Raw genomic sequence first — 12,201 nt, 5'->3', positions numbered from 1 at the left:
CAGCTTGTCCTGGAGCAGGCTCTGGGTGCTTTACTGGACACTCTTTTGTGTCTGTGCCCTCTCCTGTGAGTTAGCACTAACCAGGCCTGTCGGTGCTTGGCCAATGTGATCCAAGAGATGGGAGGCCGTATCACCCATACCATAGACATAGACATATCTTTGTCTGTGGCAGGAAGAGGTTCTAATCTTCAACCCCTCATCCCCTTGGAGCCCCAACATAGCTCCATGGCTCTGGGCTCTGCAGATGTCTGCCTGCTATTGTTCTGGAGTCAGAGTGGTAGAGCTGGAGTCTGTGCAGTTGCTGTCTTGACGGCAATGTGGATGGACCTGCTGCACCTGCGAATGTTTAGCTTCTAGGAGGCTCCAACCAAACTTGTTCCTAGTAAACTAACATAGGTGCTAGGTGATGTTTGCTTTACCTCTTCTCAATGTCTTTGGGTTGTTTTCTTGGTCTGATTGCATACACCAGTTATTCGTGATATTCCGGAGTATTGACTAAGTATAAGCTGTCAGTGATTTAGAAGGTCATGCCACCAGGAAGGCCGGCATTCCCCCACACGTACCCACATACTTTCAGGCATGTTCACACGCCCAGCTCCTGCCACCTCAGGTAGCCTTAGTTTCCACACTTTGTGACTCTTCCGGTACTGGATGCATGAGACGAGTGCCAGATTATCATGGCAGTCTGGCGTGTGTGTGTGTGTGTGTGTGTGTGTGTGTGTGTGTGTGTATTTGTGTTGTGTGGGTAGCGGCTGAGACCTGCCCAAATGGTCAGCTTCCTGGGGCCCTGACCAGGATGCAGTTCTAGAAGGGATCCACTGGTAGGTGCACAGGACACCTGCACAGGATTAGGCAACATGCTATTTTGACTTTGGTGTCCCAAGCCACCTCTTGTCTGAGGGACCAGAAGAGAAAGCAGGGGATTCCGGGAGTGCCTGGGGCTGCCCACAAGGGTGCAGAGGATGCCGACAAAGAGGCTGCCTGAGGGAGCAAGGGCCTTTGAGGATACCATTCATGGTAAATTAGCAGAACACTTGTTCATCTTGGAGAAAAGGAGACTGAGGCAGCTGAGGGGAGGGGGCAGAGGGGCTTGGAAAGAGAAAGGCCAGCCTGATTGAAGGAGTGTTTGCTGTCTGGAGACATAGCCCTTTAGTAGGCTGCATGGCTTCTTTAGGGGAGGGCTTCCTGGTTTATGCTAGTTGTATGAACAGCTCTGGCTCTTTTGGAAAGTCTGGCTGTGGAACACTTAAAAGGGGTTTGTGATCAGAGTGCTACAAGTTGCTTAATGTCAACATAGACCTGTGGTATCCCTGGAGCTGAAGCAGTGAGCATGGCTCGTAGAGGCAGTGAATGTACCTCAGCCATATTAATAGGCCAAGAGAGGCAGAGCCAGCATCCAGGGCTTATGTGACCACACTGCTTACCATTTTAAAATGCTATTTATCAGAAAAGGATTTCAGATAAACAATAGCACAGATTAAGACATAAAAGACCTCTAAATGAGAAACAGTGTGTTTTAAAAATGTACGTAGGCTTGGGAGAGAGAAGAAAAAGAGTATAGAGAGTTATAAAAAGAAATAAATTGTTTTTTAAAAATAAAGAGACACAGTATACCTAGTCATAGATTCAAGGAATAAAGAAAAGCCATGTAAAGATGGAATATACACAAAGAATCTGGATTACGTATATAAAGGTGTTTTGACTTCAAAATTTGGGTCTAAGGATATGTTGCTTTGGAAAAAAGTTTCTGAGTCCCCATCATCTACTAGGGCATGCTGGTGGGTGTGCTTGTTGAGTGTTCATATGGAGAGTCCTCTGGGTAACACTGTCCCTCCTGGTTACTGTCCACCCTGTGGCATATCTCTGATGGTGCCTCCTGGGTAGAGCTTGTCTTTGGACTCTGGGACGTCCTGGAGAATACCAGTTTTCTCCACCTGTCACAGCTGAAAACTCAGCCTGGCTGGGACCTTTGGACATCAGCAAAGTGCACATAGCCGGATGCTGAGTTTGGTGAGCAGCCACTGCCAAGGACCTCAAGCTATTTGTAGGTTAATTCTGCCTCCTTTTCTGCCCTACAGGCTCACAGAATCTTGGCTTTGACCAGTACCAGCAGTGGAAGTCCTTTACTTCAGGACTCTCTCAGAGCTGGAAGACTTAGGAACAAATGCAAATCAAAATGGTTCCTTTTGTAGAAGTTAGAAGTTCTACCTTGAGGGTTGGGAGGGAAATCTGACCTTGCTATTTAACCTCCTGGCTTCTGGTCTTCTGTGTGAAGTGCAGTGTCTGGACTTGATCTGTGAATCTCTTGAGGGATTTGTTATAGTCTGAACTATGATAAAACATCTCACTGGCCCATGAGAATGTTCTGCACTGAGGACTTGGCCTTACCCAGCGTGGAAGGGTTGTGAGAATACAGGAGAAGGTGCATAGAGAGATGGGCAGTGGACCCCGAGAACCTTCTTGACCTGCCTCTACAGAGGGTATGAAGCTAACAGTCAGGTTCTCATAAACCATCTTCATTTTCCCATGTGCCCCTCCAGCTGATGTCCTTCCGGGGATAATTTTGTTATGGTGATGGATTTTAATCTCTGCTTATTTCACTTATGGGACCTGTATGTTATGGTGTAGGCTCAAGGTGTTTCTGATCTTCTTGTCTTGTTTCCTGCTTATTGCTCCTGTAATATGTTGTCACCTTTGTTTTATAAGCTGTTCTGAGGGTTTCTGACTTCTTGAGACAGGATATCACGATGTATCAGGCTTTAAATGAGGATGTCTCCCATGGGCCCAGTACATATGGACACTCACTGCTCAGGATGGAAGCCCCAGCCAGGCAGAGCTCAGCTGTGACGTGGGGGAATTGATGCTCTCAAACATATTTCCAGATGCTGAGGATGTCCTGCCGTAGGTGCTAACATTTGCTGTATTTGATTCGGATTCTCTTTTTCAGAAGTAAAATACAGCGATAGCTAAATGTCACCTGTGTCTTCCATTCCTCTCCTTTAAGGCGTCCTTGTCCCAGATGTTGAGTGCTTTGTAGAATTTATTTTTACTTTCATTTTCATCTTACATATATGTATATATGATATATACTTATTATGTGTGCTAGTCAGTTTTTTTTTTTTTTTTGTCAACTTGACACAAGCTGGAGTTATCTGGGAATGGGTACTTTCAGTAGAGAGAATGCCTATCCAGTTGACCTGCAGGCAAGTTGGTGGGGGTCTTTTCTTGATTAAACTGATATCGAAGGGCCTGACCCATTGTGGGCAGTGCCACTCCTGGGCAAGTGGTTTGAAGATGTATAAGAAAGATACCTGAGCCAGCAAGGCTACCTTTGGGACTGGAGCAGACCTCAGGAAATGGGCGAGGCAAATGTGGGGTTAACTGTTCATGACCCTGGCATGCTTTGGGTAGAGAATGTTGGGTAATTTTATTCAGTTTTCAGTGTCTCTGGGAGGAGGGTAGTGAGATGGGTGGTTGCTTAGCCTTAGTGGGAGTAACTTTTTACTTGGGCCTTATCTGTTCACTTCCCGGAGCTGCAGGAAAAGACCCTGGGCCTGGCTTTGGCTCCTTCTGTGATTTGCCTTGCAGCCTGTACCCCAGCCCACCTCACTGGGCCCAGTTTCCTGTCTGAATTCAGAGGGTTGAGTTGGTGGTGTTAGATCTTGGGCCTCCCCTTTAAGGTGGTGTTAGATCACTGGAGGCCTCCCCTTTAAGATGCTAGTTAAGCAGACTGATTCCGGGGATGCTGTTAACTTGATACAACTGGGAAGATGGGTATCACTTGGGAAATTGCCTCCATCAGTTTGACCTATAGGCAAATATGTGGGAGAATTTTCTTGACTAATGATTGATTAATGTGGGACTTATTAATTGATTAATCAGTGTGGGAGAGCCTTGCCTACTGTGGTGGGTACCACCTCTGGGCAGATGGCCCTAAGTTATTTAAGAAGACAAGCTCTTTGGAAACAAGCCAATAAGCAGCATTCCTGCATGGTCTCCTGCCTTGAGTTCCTTCCCTGGCTTCTCTTCATGATGGACTGTAAGCTGTAAGATGAAATAAGCCCTTCCCTCCCCTAGTTGCTTTGGGTCCTGGTGTTTCTCCCAGGATAACTAGTTCAGGGCCCCCCTGCATCTGTTTGGGACAGAGCTGTGAACCTGTTTGTGTTGTGGCTTCATAGCTTGTTAACTTATGACCTAACCCAGTTGCCGGCTCATCCTTGTCACTAGGATGTCCCAGACTAAACATAGTGTGGCAGTTCTTGCCACCCCTGAAAAATGATAAGAGTCAGATTATTTTCCTCTGGAGAATTTCTCTGAATACTCTTCTCCTGGTCTCACTGTGTCATCCTGTCCAACATGACTGTCACGTGATTGCTATCCCTCTTAATGAAAGGGAAACCTTTCTTCCATTCAAGATCCCATCATATTGTGTCTGATATAATGGGCTGCATTTTTTCTTTCTTTCTTTTTTAATACTCTCCCATCTCCAGGCCTGATGATGTCTTCCCAGGTCACAAGACTCTCTCCTAGTGAAGCTCATGTCTCATGGTAGATACACAAAGAAAGTTTCTTGCCCTGATAGAACTTACATTCTGCAGATCTAACGTAATTAGATAGAGAAGATCTAATGAGGTACTAAAAGCTGTCCACCTTGTTGCCCCAGAAAAGTGCAGTGACTGTTCTACACAAAGCACATGAATAAGCTATGCAGTATGCGGGCAGGTCAGGACGTGGTGCAGGAGGTTGGCATGGTAGGAAGGGTCAGGAGTATGGAGCCCTTGAGAGGGCAGAGGAGATGCCTCTGAGAGGGGGTATTGTCAGAGGGCAGGATCTAACCTTGCAGCTAGGTGCAGGGTGCTGGCACTGGCCAGCAGCCTATGCCTGCTCCTCATGTGAAATGGTTTCTGGACCTCCTTGCTGCCTTTGCTGTCAACTTTGGATGCTCTAGCATTTGCCATGTGTCTTCCTGCAGGACGACTTTTAGATATGCATTTACCTGTGCATGGCACCAAGCAGAGGCTCAGCTCCTACCATCCTTCTCAAGGTGACTGGGGTCCCTTACTAGAATCATGTGGGGTGATGTATAGTGGGTACCCCCAGTCTCATCCCAGATCCTGATTCTGTCTCAGGGATCAGTGCACAGTTTATAAGATCTCCAGGCCCCCTAGTGAGAGCCTGTGCTACTGAAGCTGAGGACTTCTCAGGACAGCAGTTAGAGCTGGCAAGCTTATTGGAGACGTGTGGTCCCCTGGTGGTGCTTTGACCTTTGACCACAGTTCCCCACCTTCCCCAAGACTCTTTGGGGTTGGATTTCTCCTTGCTCCTCTCAAAAAAAAAGTTTCTGATAAAACCTGCTAAAAGGTTGGGAATCTTACAGGACTACCTGGAAACGCCAGTGGTGCAGAAGTGTGAGTGGAAATGGGTGAGGGGCAGGCAGGTGCTGTCCCGATTGGACACAGTGGGGACCAGGGACGGGCCTCTCCCTTTTGAACTGTGAGGGAAGCAGGCCCTGAGAATGGCTCTTTGAGATGCCTTTAGAGATTAGATGAGTGGGCTTTGATTCTTCTCCAGCTGCCTGCACTTCTGTCAGACCAAGTTATATTCATAAGTGGTAAAAGTCACACAAGGGGGGGGGGTCACAGTGTGCTTCTTTCTTTTCTCGGGAAGTCTATTCACTTTTACCTTTTCCTTTTAAAACTAACAGAGGCAGGGCTTTGCTCTCTTATCCCAAGGGGCCTTTGTTTCCAAAGTTAAAGTATCAGAGAGGGCAGCATATAGCCACACATGACCGACGGTGTTTGGGGACTCATTAGAGACTAGAGACTGAAAGAAAGATCAGCAATCTCGTGCTCTCTCCATCCGTCACCACACATTGTCACTCCCTGGTCTAGGAAGACTTGGTTTAAGGAAACACCTCTGGTAGGATTTTAGAAATGACCTTTAAGAAACAGGCACAGTTACCCTGAAGCAGCTCACAGGTTACTAGGTGACATCCTGACCAATAGGCTAAGGGTAAAAAAGGACCGTGTTCCTCAAGGTTTGGAATAAGTCTATGAACTAGAAATTTCTGTTCTTTAGGTGTGGTCCAGGGCTAGGGGGATCCCTGGACTAGAAGAGAGCTGCCATTGTCTTGGGTTTCCCTGGGAGCAGGTTCTTCATGGCCGCTGTTGTGTTTCGGGGTATCAGTTGTTTCTCCTCTCTGGACTCATGATTTCTGCCTCCTCTTTGCTCATTCTTCCTCACAATCTCAGCAGATTCTCAGCGTTTGCTGGGTCCCCCCGTTGTTGATGTGTTTTGCCCACAGGAGCATGCCTGGCAGTGAGTAGCAGACCGACCTTACTGCCTGGCCAGGAGCTGGGAAGAGGCGGAGAATGCATGACTAAATATGTAAACATGGATGTGTCAGGGGTGTAGGTGTTCAGGGGAAAACGGAGCTGCTGATTCAGTGGCCGGAGCAGATTGTGTGTGTGTTGTGAGACTGAATTTTGCATCTGTGTTACTGGGGTACGTTTTGTGGTGAGAGAAGAGATCTTAGCATCACATGCTTTGCTCCCTATGGGAGGCTCTAGAAGAGACAGCCGACCAGTGCAGAGACCCCGAGGTACACAGGTGCCTGCTCTGCCTGTGGGTCTGAAAGGGTTTGTCAGCATGTTTTCCTTTCCTGCATAGAAATAAGATGGCTGTCACATTCCTGGTATTGATCCATGAGATATGGTTTTTCTCCAAAAAATAATTTTTCTTCAAAAAATAATTATTGAACAATAATTCAAACTGTTGGAATTGATTACTGAGGTCTTTAGGATTAGTGATGCACTTGTGGAAAACTGGCTGGCCTTGGGTGGTAGGTATTGGGGGGCAGCCTGGGTTGGGGTTTACCTTTTCCTTACTCCCAGCTCTCAGAGCAAGTCACTCTGTTGTGCTTATTCTGCCATTTGTCCTGGAGAATGGTTCCGGGTCAGGAAGATAATGGAGGACCTGCCCTTCCCACTGTTGTCGAATGTTGCTGTTGCCTACCCACCCCCAGCAAACGGCCATTGCCATCTTTACCAGAAACAGCTGTGACCACCTGTTAGTGGCCTTCAAGGTCAGGCCTGTTGGCACCCCCTTATAAAGGGAGGGGTGGGGAGGATCACTCGGCTCTTGAGATTCAGCCACTCTCTGGCATCTCCTTCTTGGCTGTAGGTAATTTTGCCCAGGTGTTCATGGTTTGGGAAAGTGTTAGTCTATAAGGCTGACTGAAAGGGGGCTCCATTTATGCAGCTCTGGGAATGTCTTCGTACTGGCATTGGGAGATGTGGCTGCTTTAGGGATTCCGATGCTCCTTGAAGTAACTCCTCACCGTGCTCATGTCAGCACAGTGAATTCATTTGTTCAGCAAGCTAGGCTTGGGTTGGATCTTTAATCCAGTCTGTTGTTGGTGCCCTATCTGGGGTGAGTAGGCTCCCATCTCCCCAGGGAAAGTTAACAGTCAGAGGGAAAGCAGCTCCTCTTTGGGAATGTGTCCTCTGCCTCTCACCAGGAAAAACCTACCTGACTGTTTCATGTCGTCTCAGGTGACCTTCTGGGGAGGGGAGGCTGTCAGCAGGGAGTGGCTGAGAGGAAGATTATTTCCCATTCCCTTTTAGTGAATTTTCCTTATCTTTAGGACAGTGTTTAGTGTACCTGGAATGGGATTGGTGCTCACTTTCTTCCTCCTTCCCTCCCCGCCTCCTGTGTGCATGCGTGTGACATATGGGCATATACACACATGTATGGCTGTGTGTAGAGGCCCCAGGTTGGTGTCAGGTGTCCTCCTCGGTCACTCACCTTACTCTTAGACAGCTTTCCCACTGAACCCAGACTCGTTGATTGACAAGACGGTCAGTAAGCTCCAGGGATCCTCCTAGCTCTGGGCTGTGCCTGGCAAAAGTGAGCTAAGTGGGTAGGCTGAGCACACAGGATGGGACCTGTAACCGTTCTGTCCATCTAGGACACTGAAGGGCCAGTAGATCTGATTCCGGCCTCCAGTGTCTTGGGTCTGATACCTAGAAATGATGTCATGTCTGGAGATTTCTGAAGAAAAGCTTTCTAGCTGTACTAAAAGTGGCAGTGATATCATCTGTGCTTATCAAGCACCATTGTGTGCCTTCTCAGAGGCCTGTGAACATTGCCAGGGCTTCCATCCTGCAGACATGGTAGGGTGTTGGAGTATTTTGCTAGGGTAGCCAGGCGCCTAAAGCATCTTGCCATTGAATCCAGGACTGTGATTTACTAATGATTCTTGAGTCTCTGGAAGCACTGACCCCCACATCACTGAGAGATGCCAGACCAGACCTGACGCCTGTAACTTGGTAATGTAGTGGGATATTGTATTGGCTTTTTAAAATTAACTTAACATAAACCTAGAATACCATTTAGAAGGAATCTCAATTGAGTAACCGCCTCCATCCAGTTGACTGGTGGGCATGTCTATGGGAGCATTTTCGTGATTGCCAGTCGATCTAGGAGGGCCTAGCCCACTGTGAAACACCTCCGGGTATGTGGGCCTGGGCTGTGTAAGAGATGTAGCTGAGCAGTCCATGGCTAGCGATCCTCTGTGCCTCTTGCTTCAAACTCTTGCCCTGACTTCCTGCCCTGGCTTCCCTTGATGGTAGACTGTAACCTGTAAGATGGAATAAACCCTTTCCTCCTCAAGTTGCTTTTGGTCACGTGTTCCTCGTAGCAACAAGAAGCAAATTAGGACAGGGATGTTTGCTTGTCCTGTCAGGGGACAGTTCTGTTGACGGCAGGTTTGTTGGCAGAATCTAGATGTTGCTGCAGCACCCTTCCCATGGTGCCTGTGAACCGTCTGGACGGTGGAGACGTTTTCATCATCCTGCAGGAGATGGATACTATCGCTGCCCCAGAGACGGTTGTGGGCTCATCACTCTTCTCTCCTGACTTGTGCGTGACCTCCTTCCACCCTGCCTCTGGCTGACTGGCCTTGCTGTCTGCTCTTCTGGCAGCCTCAGGGTTTCCTGGAAACCGTGTCCTCCTGTGCTTAGGGCCATCTCATTACCTGCCTCCTTGGCTCTAGCCATGTCTGGCTTCCAGTGGTCTTGTCATTTGATAAATGAGTTTTCCTCCCTTTGAGCTAAGGGCTAGAGGTGCTTTAGGTTCTCGGGGAATGTTTCCAGGAGCTGTGGCCTGGCTCCCCTGACTCTGTCCAGTGGGAGTGTCTGCTGCTGCCTGGCATAGGGACGGCTGTGGCTGCTTGTGCTGGCTTCCAAGACCGGAAGTGATAAGAATGTCGTGTGCATGGTAGAGCGAGGCCAGGCACCCCTTCCTGAGCTGTCCACCTGTTGATGGCACACAGTGCTTTCTCCATGCCGACTTCATTTTGAACCGCAAACTCTTTGAGGACACTTAGTCTAAGAGTAGTTTGTCCTTACTGAATTTAGATTTTTAACATAATTCATTAAAGATAAAAGGAGACAAAGGGACTTAACACATTTTGTCATTATTCCTGATATATGGATGACTGAGTAATTACTGGTGTGAAATATTGTTATGAACAAATCCTTTAAGTATCATTGATAAGAGGAAATTAGTGAGTAGTTACCAATGTCTGATAGAGGCTGACTAGAAAGCCACTTGCCTTGTAGCTGTGCACTTAGTAAGTAAATGGGGTGGGGACACTTTCAGTAGCTTTTTCATGAGCTCTGGGCTCTGGCCTGCATACCAGAAGTTGTACACTCTGGTGACTTGGTCAGTGCCCCCAGGCATTGCTGTGATTTATGTGAAGGACTTGAGGAAGAAGCTTTTAGGTTGGATGTGGGTAATGTTCTATGATTAAAAGGGTTTGAAGTTTTAGGATGTGTATATTTAAATAACGTGACAAAGTTACAGGTGGTGACCTGATATCTGTTGTTTGATCTCTGTAAGTCACAGGCTTGCGTTGGCATAAGCCACTGTCTGACTGCCTTCAGGAACCAGCAGCTGACACCCCTGCTTTCCTAGGTGCTGTGGCAATTCTTCCTCTAGGTCTCGAGGTGGGCTTGCAGCCCTCAGCCAGGCACTGGAGCCTACTGGATGGGCACTCCATGCTGTCCAGGCTTGCTGCTGTCTGAGATTGCAGTCTGCAAACCCGCTTCCTGCTTGGAGACTGGGCATTTTGATTCACACTTAGTGCCTGTGGTTTGCTTCCTGTTGTATGAATATATCCATTTTTCTTTAAGTAGATTTATCTGAAATATTCATTGGAACTGGCTAATCAGTACAGCTCTTGGAACAAATGTACTGAGTCCAGTCTGTCCTCATAAATCTATTAATGCTAACGAGCTACAGTTGTTGCCTGGGAAGCTTGGGTGATGTGAGGCTGGTGGGGAAGTAAGTGGGCTGCTGACGCTTTTCTGGACTTGGCTGTGGCCGAGGCAGGCCCTGCCCATGTGTACATTACCTCCCCACACATGCATGCAAGTGCATTCCCCCCACCTTCCCCATCCATACTACACGTACACACATACATACATGCACACACATACTGCACATACACCACACCACACAATGCTACACATACACGCACATCCCCCCACATACAATTACACACACAGATACACACATCCTATACACACATTGCACATACACCACACCACACACACTCTCCACATACACGCACATCCCCACATACATATGCACACACGCATACAAGTGCACACACACACATACCCACTTTCTATACACACATTATACATACGTGCGTGCGCGCGCACACACACACACGCACATACACACGCATACAAGTGCACACACACATACCCACTTTCTATACACACACTACGCGTGCGTGCGTGCGCGCGCACGCACGCACACACACACACACACACACACCTGTTCCCTTGTTCCTTTTCCTCTCTGAATGTGGCGATGTCTTTTTCTTGAGAGCCTTCTTGTACTTTCAGCATCTTGTATAATTCCAGCCCCCAGTGGTGGTTTGGGGGTGTAGTGAGGGTATGCTGGGAAAGCTGTCCCATGAGTGGTATCTTATCTGTGGGAAGAGATTTAGGGGACTGGACACAGGCTGGGGCAGGCTGTGAGGCTGACGGGTGAGAGCGGCTTAGCAGCCCCTGAGCAGGGAGCTTGTCCCCAGGGACCTAGTGGCTATCACAAGAGTCAGTGTTGCCGTTCCTGTGCCACCCACAGAGAGACCGAGGCTCTTGCCCAAGTGTGGTTCCTTTAGGCTGCAAACTTGTGTCAATGACCTGGCATGAATGTAGTGAAGCCCCATGTGAAATGGGGTGCAGGAGGGGCCTGGAGGGAGCATCGTGGGAGGTGAGAAAGCTGGAGGGAAGTGTGAGAGAGATTTCCATACTTGGGAAGAGCAAGGTGAGGTTTACGAGGACACGGTCATGAAGGGGCGGCTGACGGGCTGGGGTGAGGGTGAAGTTTCAGTTTTGCTCAGTCCTGAGGGCAGGGGAGGAAGCTTAGAGCCGCTGTTGCAGACCTTGCTGGGAGATTTGGACGTGAGAGAAGTGAGCTTTGGAGTTTTGGAGCTGAGAGATACAGATCTGTGTATTTGGAGAATGACCGTGAGACGCAACAGAGGACGTGATGAGGTTAACCATGCAGGGAGGCCACAGGGCAGGGCCAGAGGCCACCGAAGCTGTGGAAGAGAGGTGGAATGTGGGATTAGTGTAGAGAAATAGCAAGAACTGGCCTAGCTGGGAGACCATAGAAAGAAAAAGCCAGAGGAATAAAATGGCCAAAAAAGGAAAGAAGGAAAGAGCCCCTTGGAATAAAAATGTCAAGAAATCTTAGCAAAGCTTTTACAGTCAGAAATTGGGTTTCTTGCAGTTTTGAAACAGGGTCCTATTCTTTAGCACAGGCTGGAACCCACTGTGTAGCTCAGGCTGGCCTTGGATTTAGAGTAATCCTACCTCAGCCTATTGAGTACTAAAACCATAGGCCTGAGCTACCATCCTGGCTAAATTAAGCTCGGTAGTGTTTCCAAAATTGAAAGAGCCTGAGGACACAAGTAAACATGAATCAAAAGGAATATCGTTTAGAGAAAAATAGACATTAGAATTCTAGAGCAAAAGCAGGACCTGCTGGAGGGGGAACCAATGATGCAAGGCTGGACGCAATGACCAAAGACTGCAAGCCCAGGAGTGTGACATGGGAAACCCGGGCAGATCCCTGGGCAGGGGTGAAGGTAAATGGGCACAGAGCTCACCTGTTTGAGAC

At 48.2% G+C, this 12,201-nt stretch overlaps 1 protein-coding gene across 1 annotated transcript in view; it reads left to right on the top strand.

Moving 5' to 3' along the window:
• The window catches only part of Xxylt1 (xyloside xylosyltransferase 1), a 124,227-nt gene that overhangs the window by 9,899 nt on the left and 102,127 nt on the right, over window positions 1–12,201 (top strand). The gene's annotated exons all lie outside the window — the stretch shown is intronic.

This window comes from Microtus ochrogaster, chromosome 2 (assembly GCF_000317375.1).
Source record: "Microtus ochrogaster isolate Prairie Vole_2 chromosome 2, MicOch1.0, whole genome shotgun sequence".
Classification (NCBI taxonomy): domain Eukaryota; kingdom Metazoa; phylum Chordata; class Mammalia; order Rodentia; family Cricetidae; genus Microtus; species Microtus ochrogaster.
This window is presented reverse-complemented; position numbering and strand designations above follow the sequence as displayed.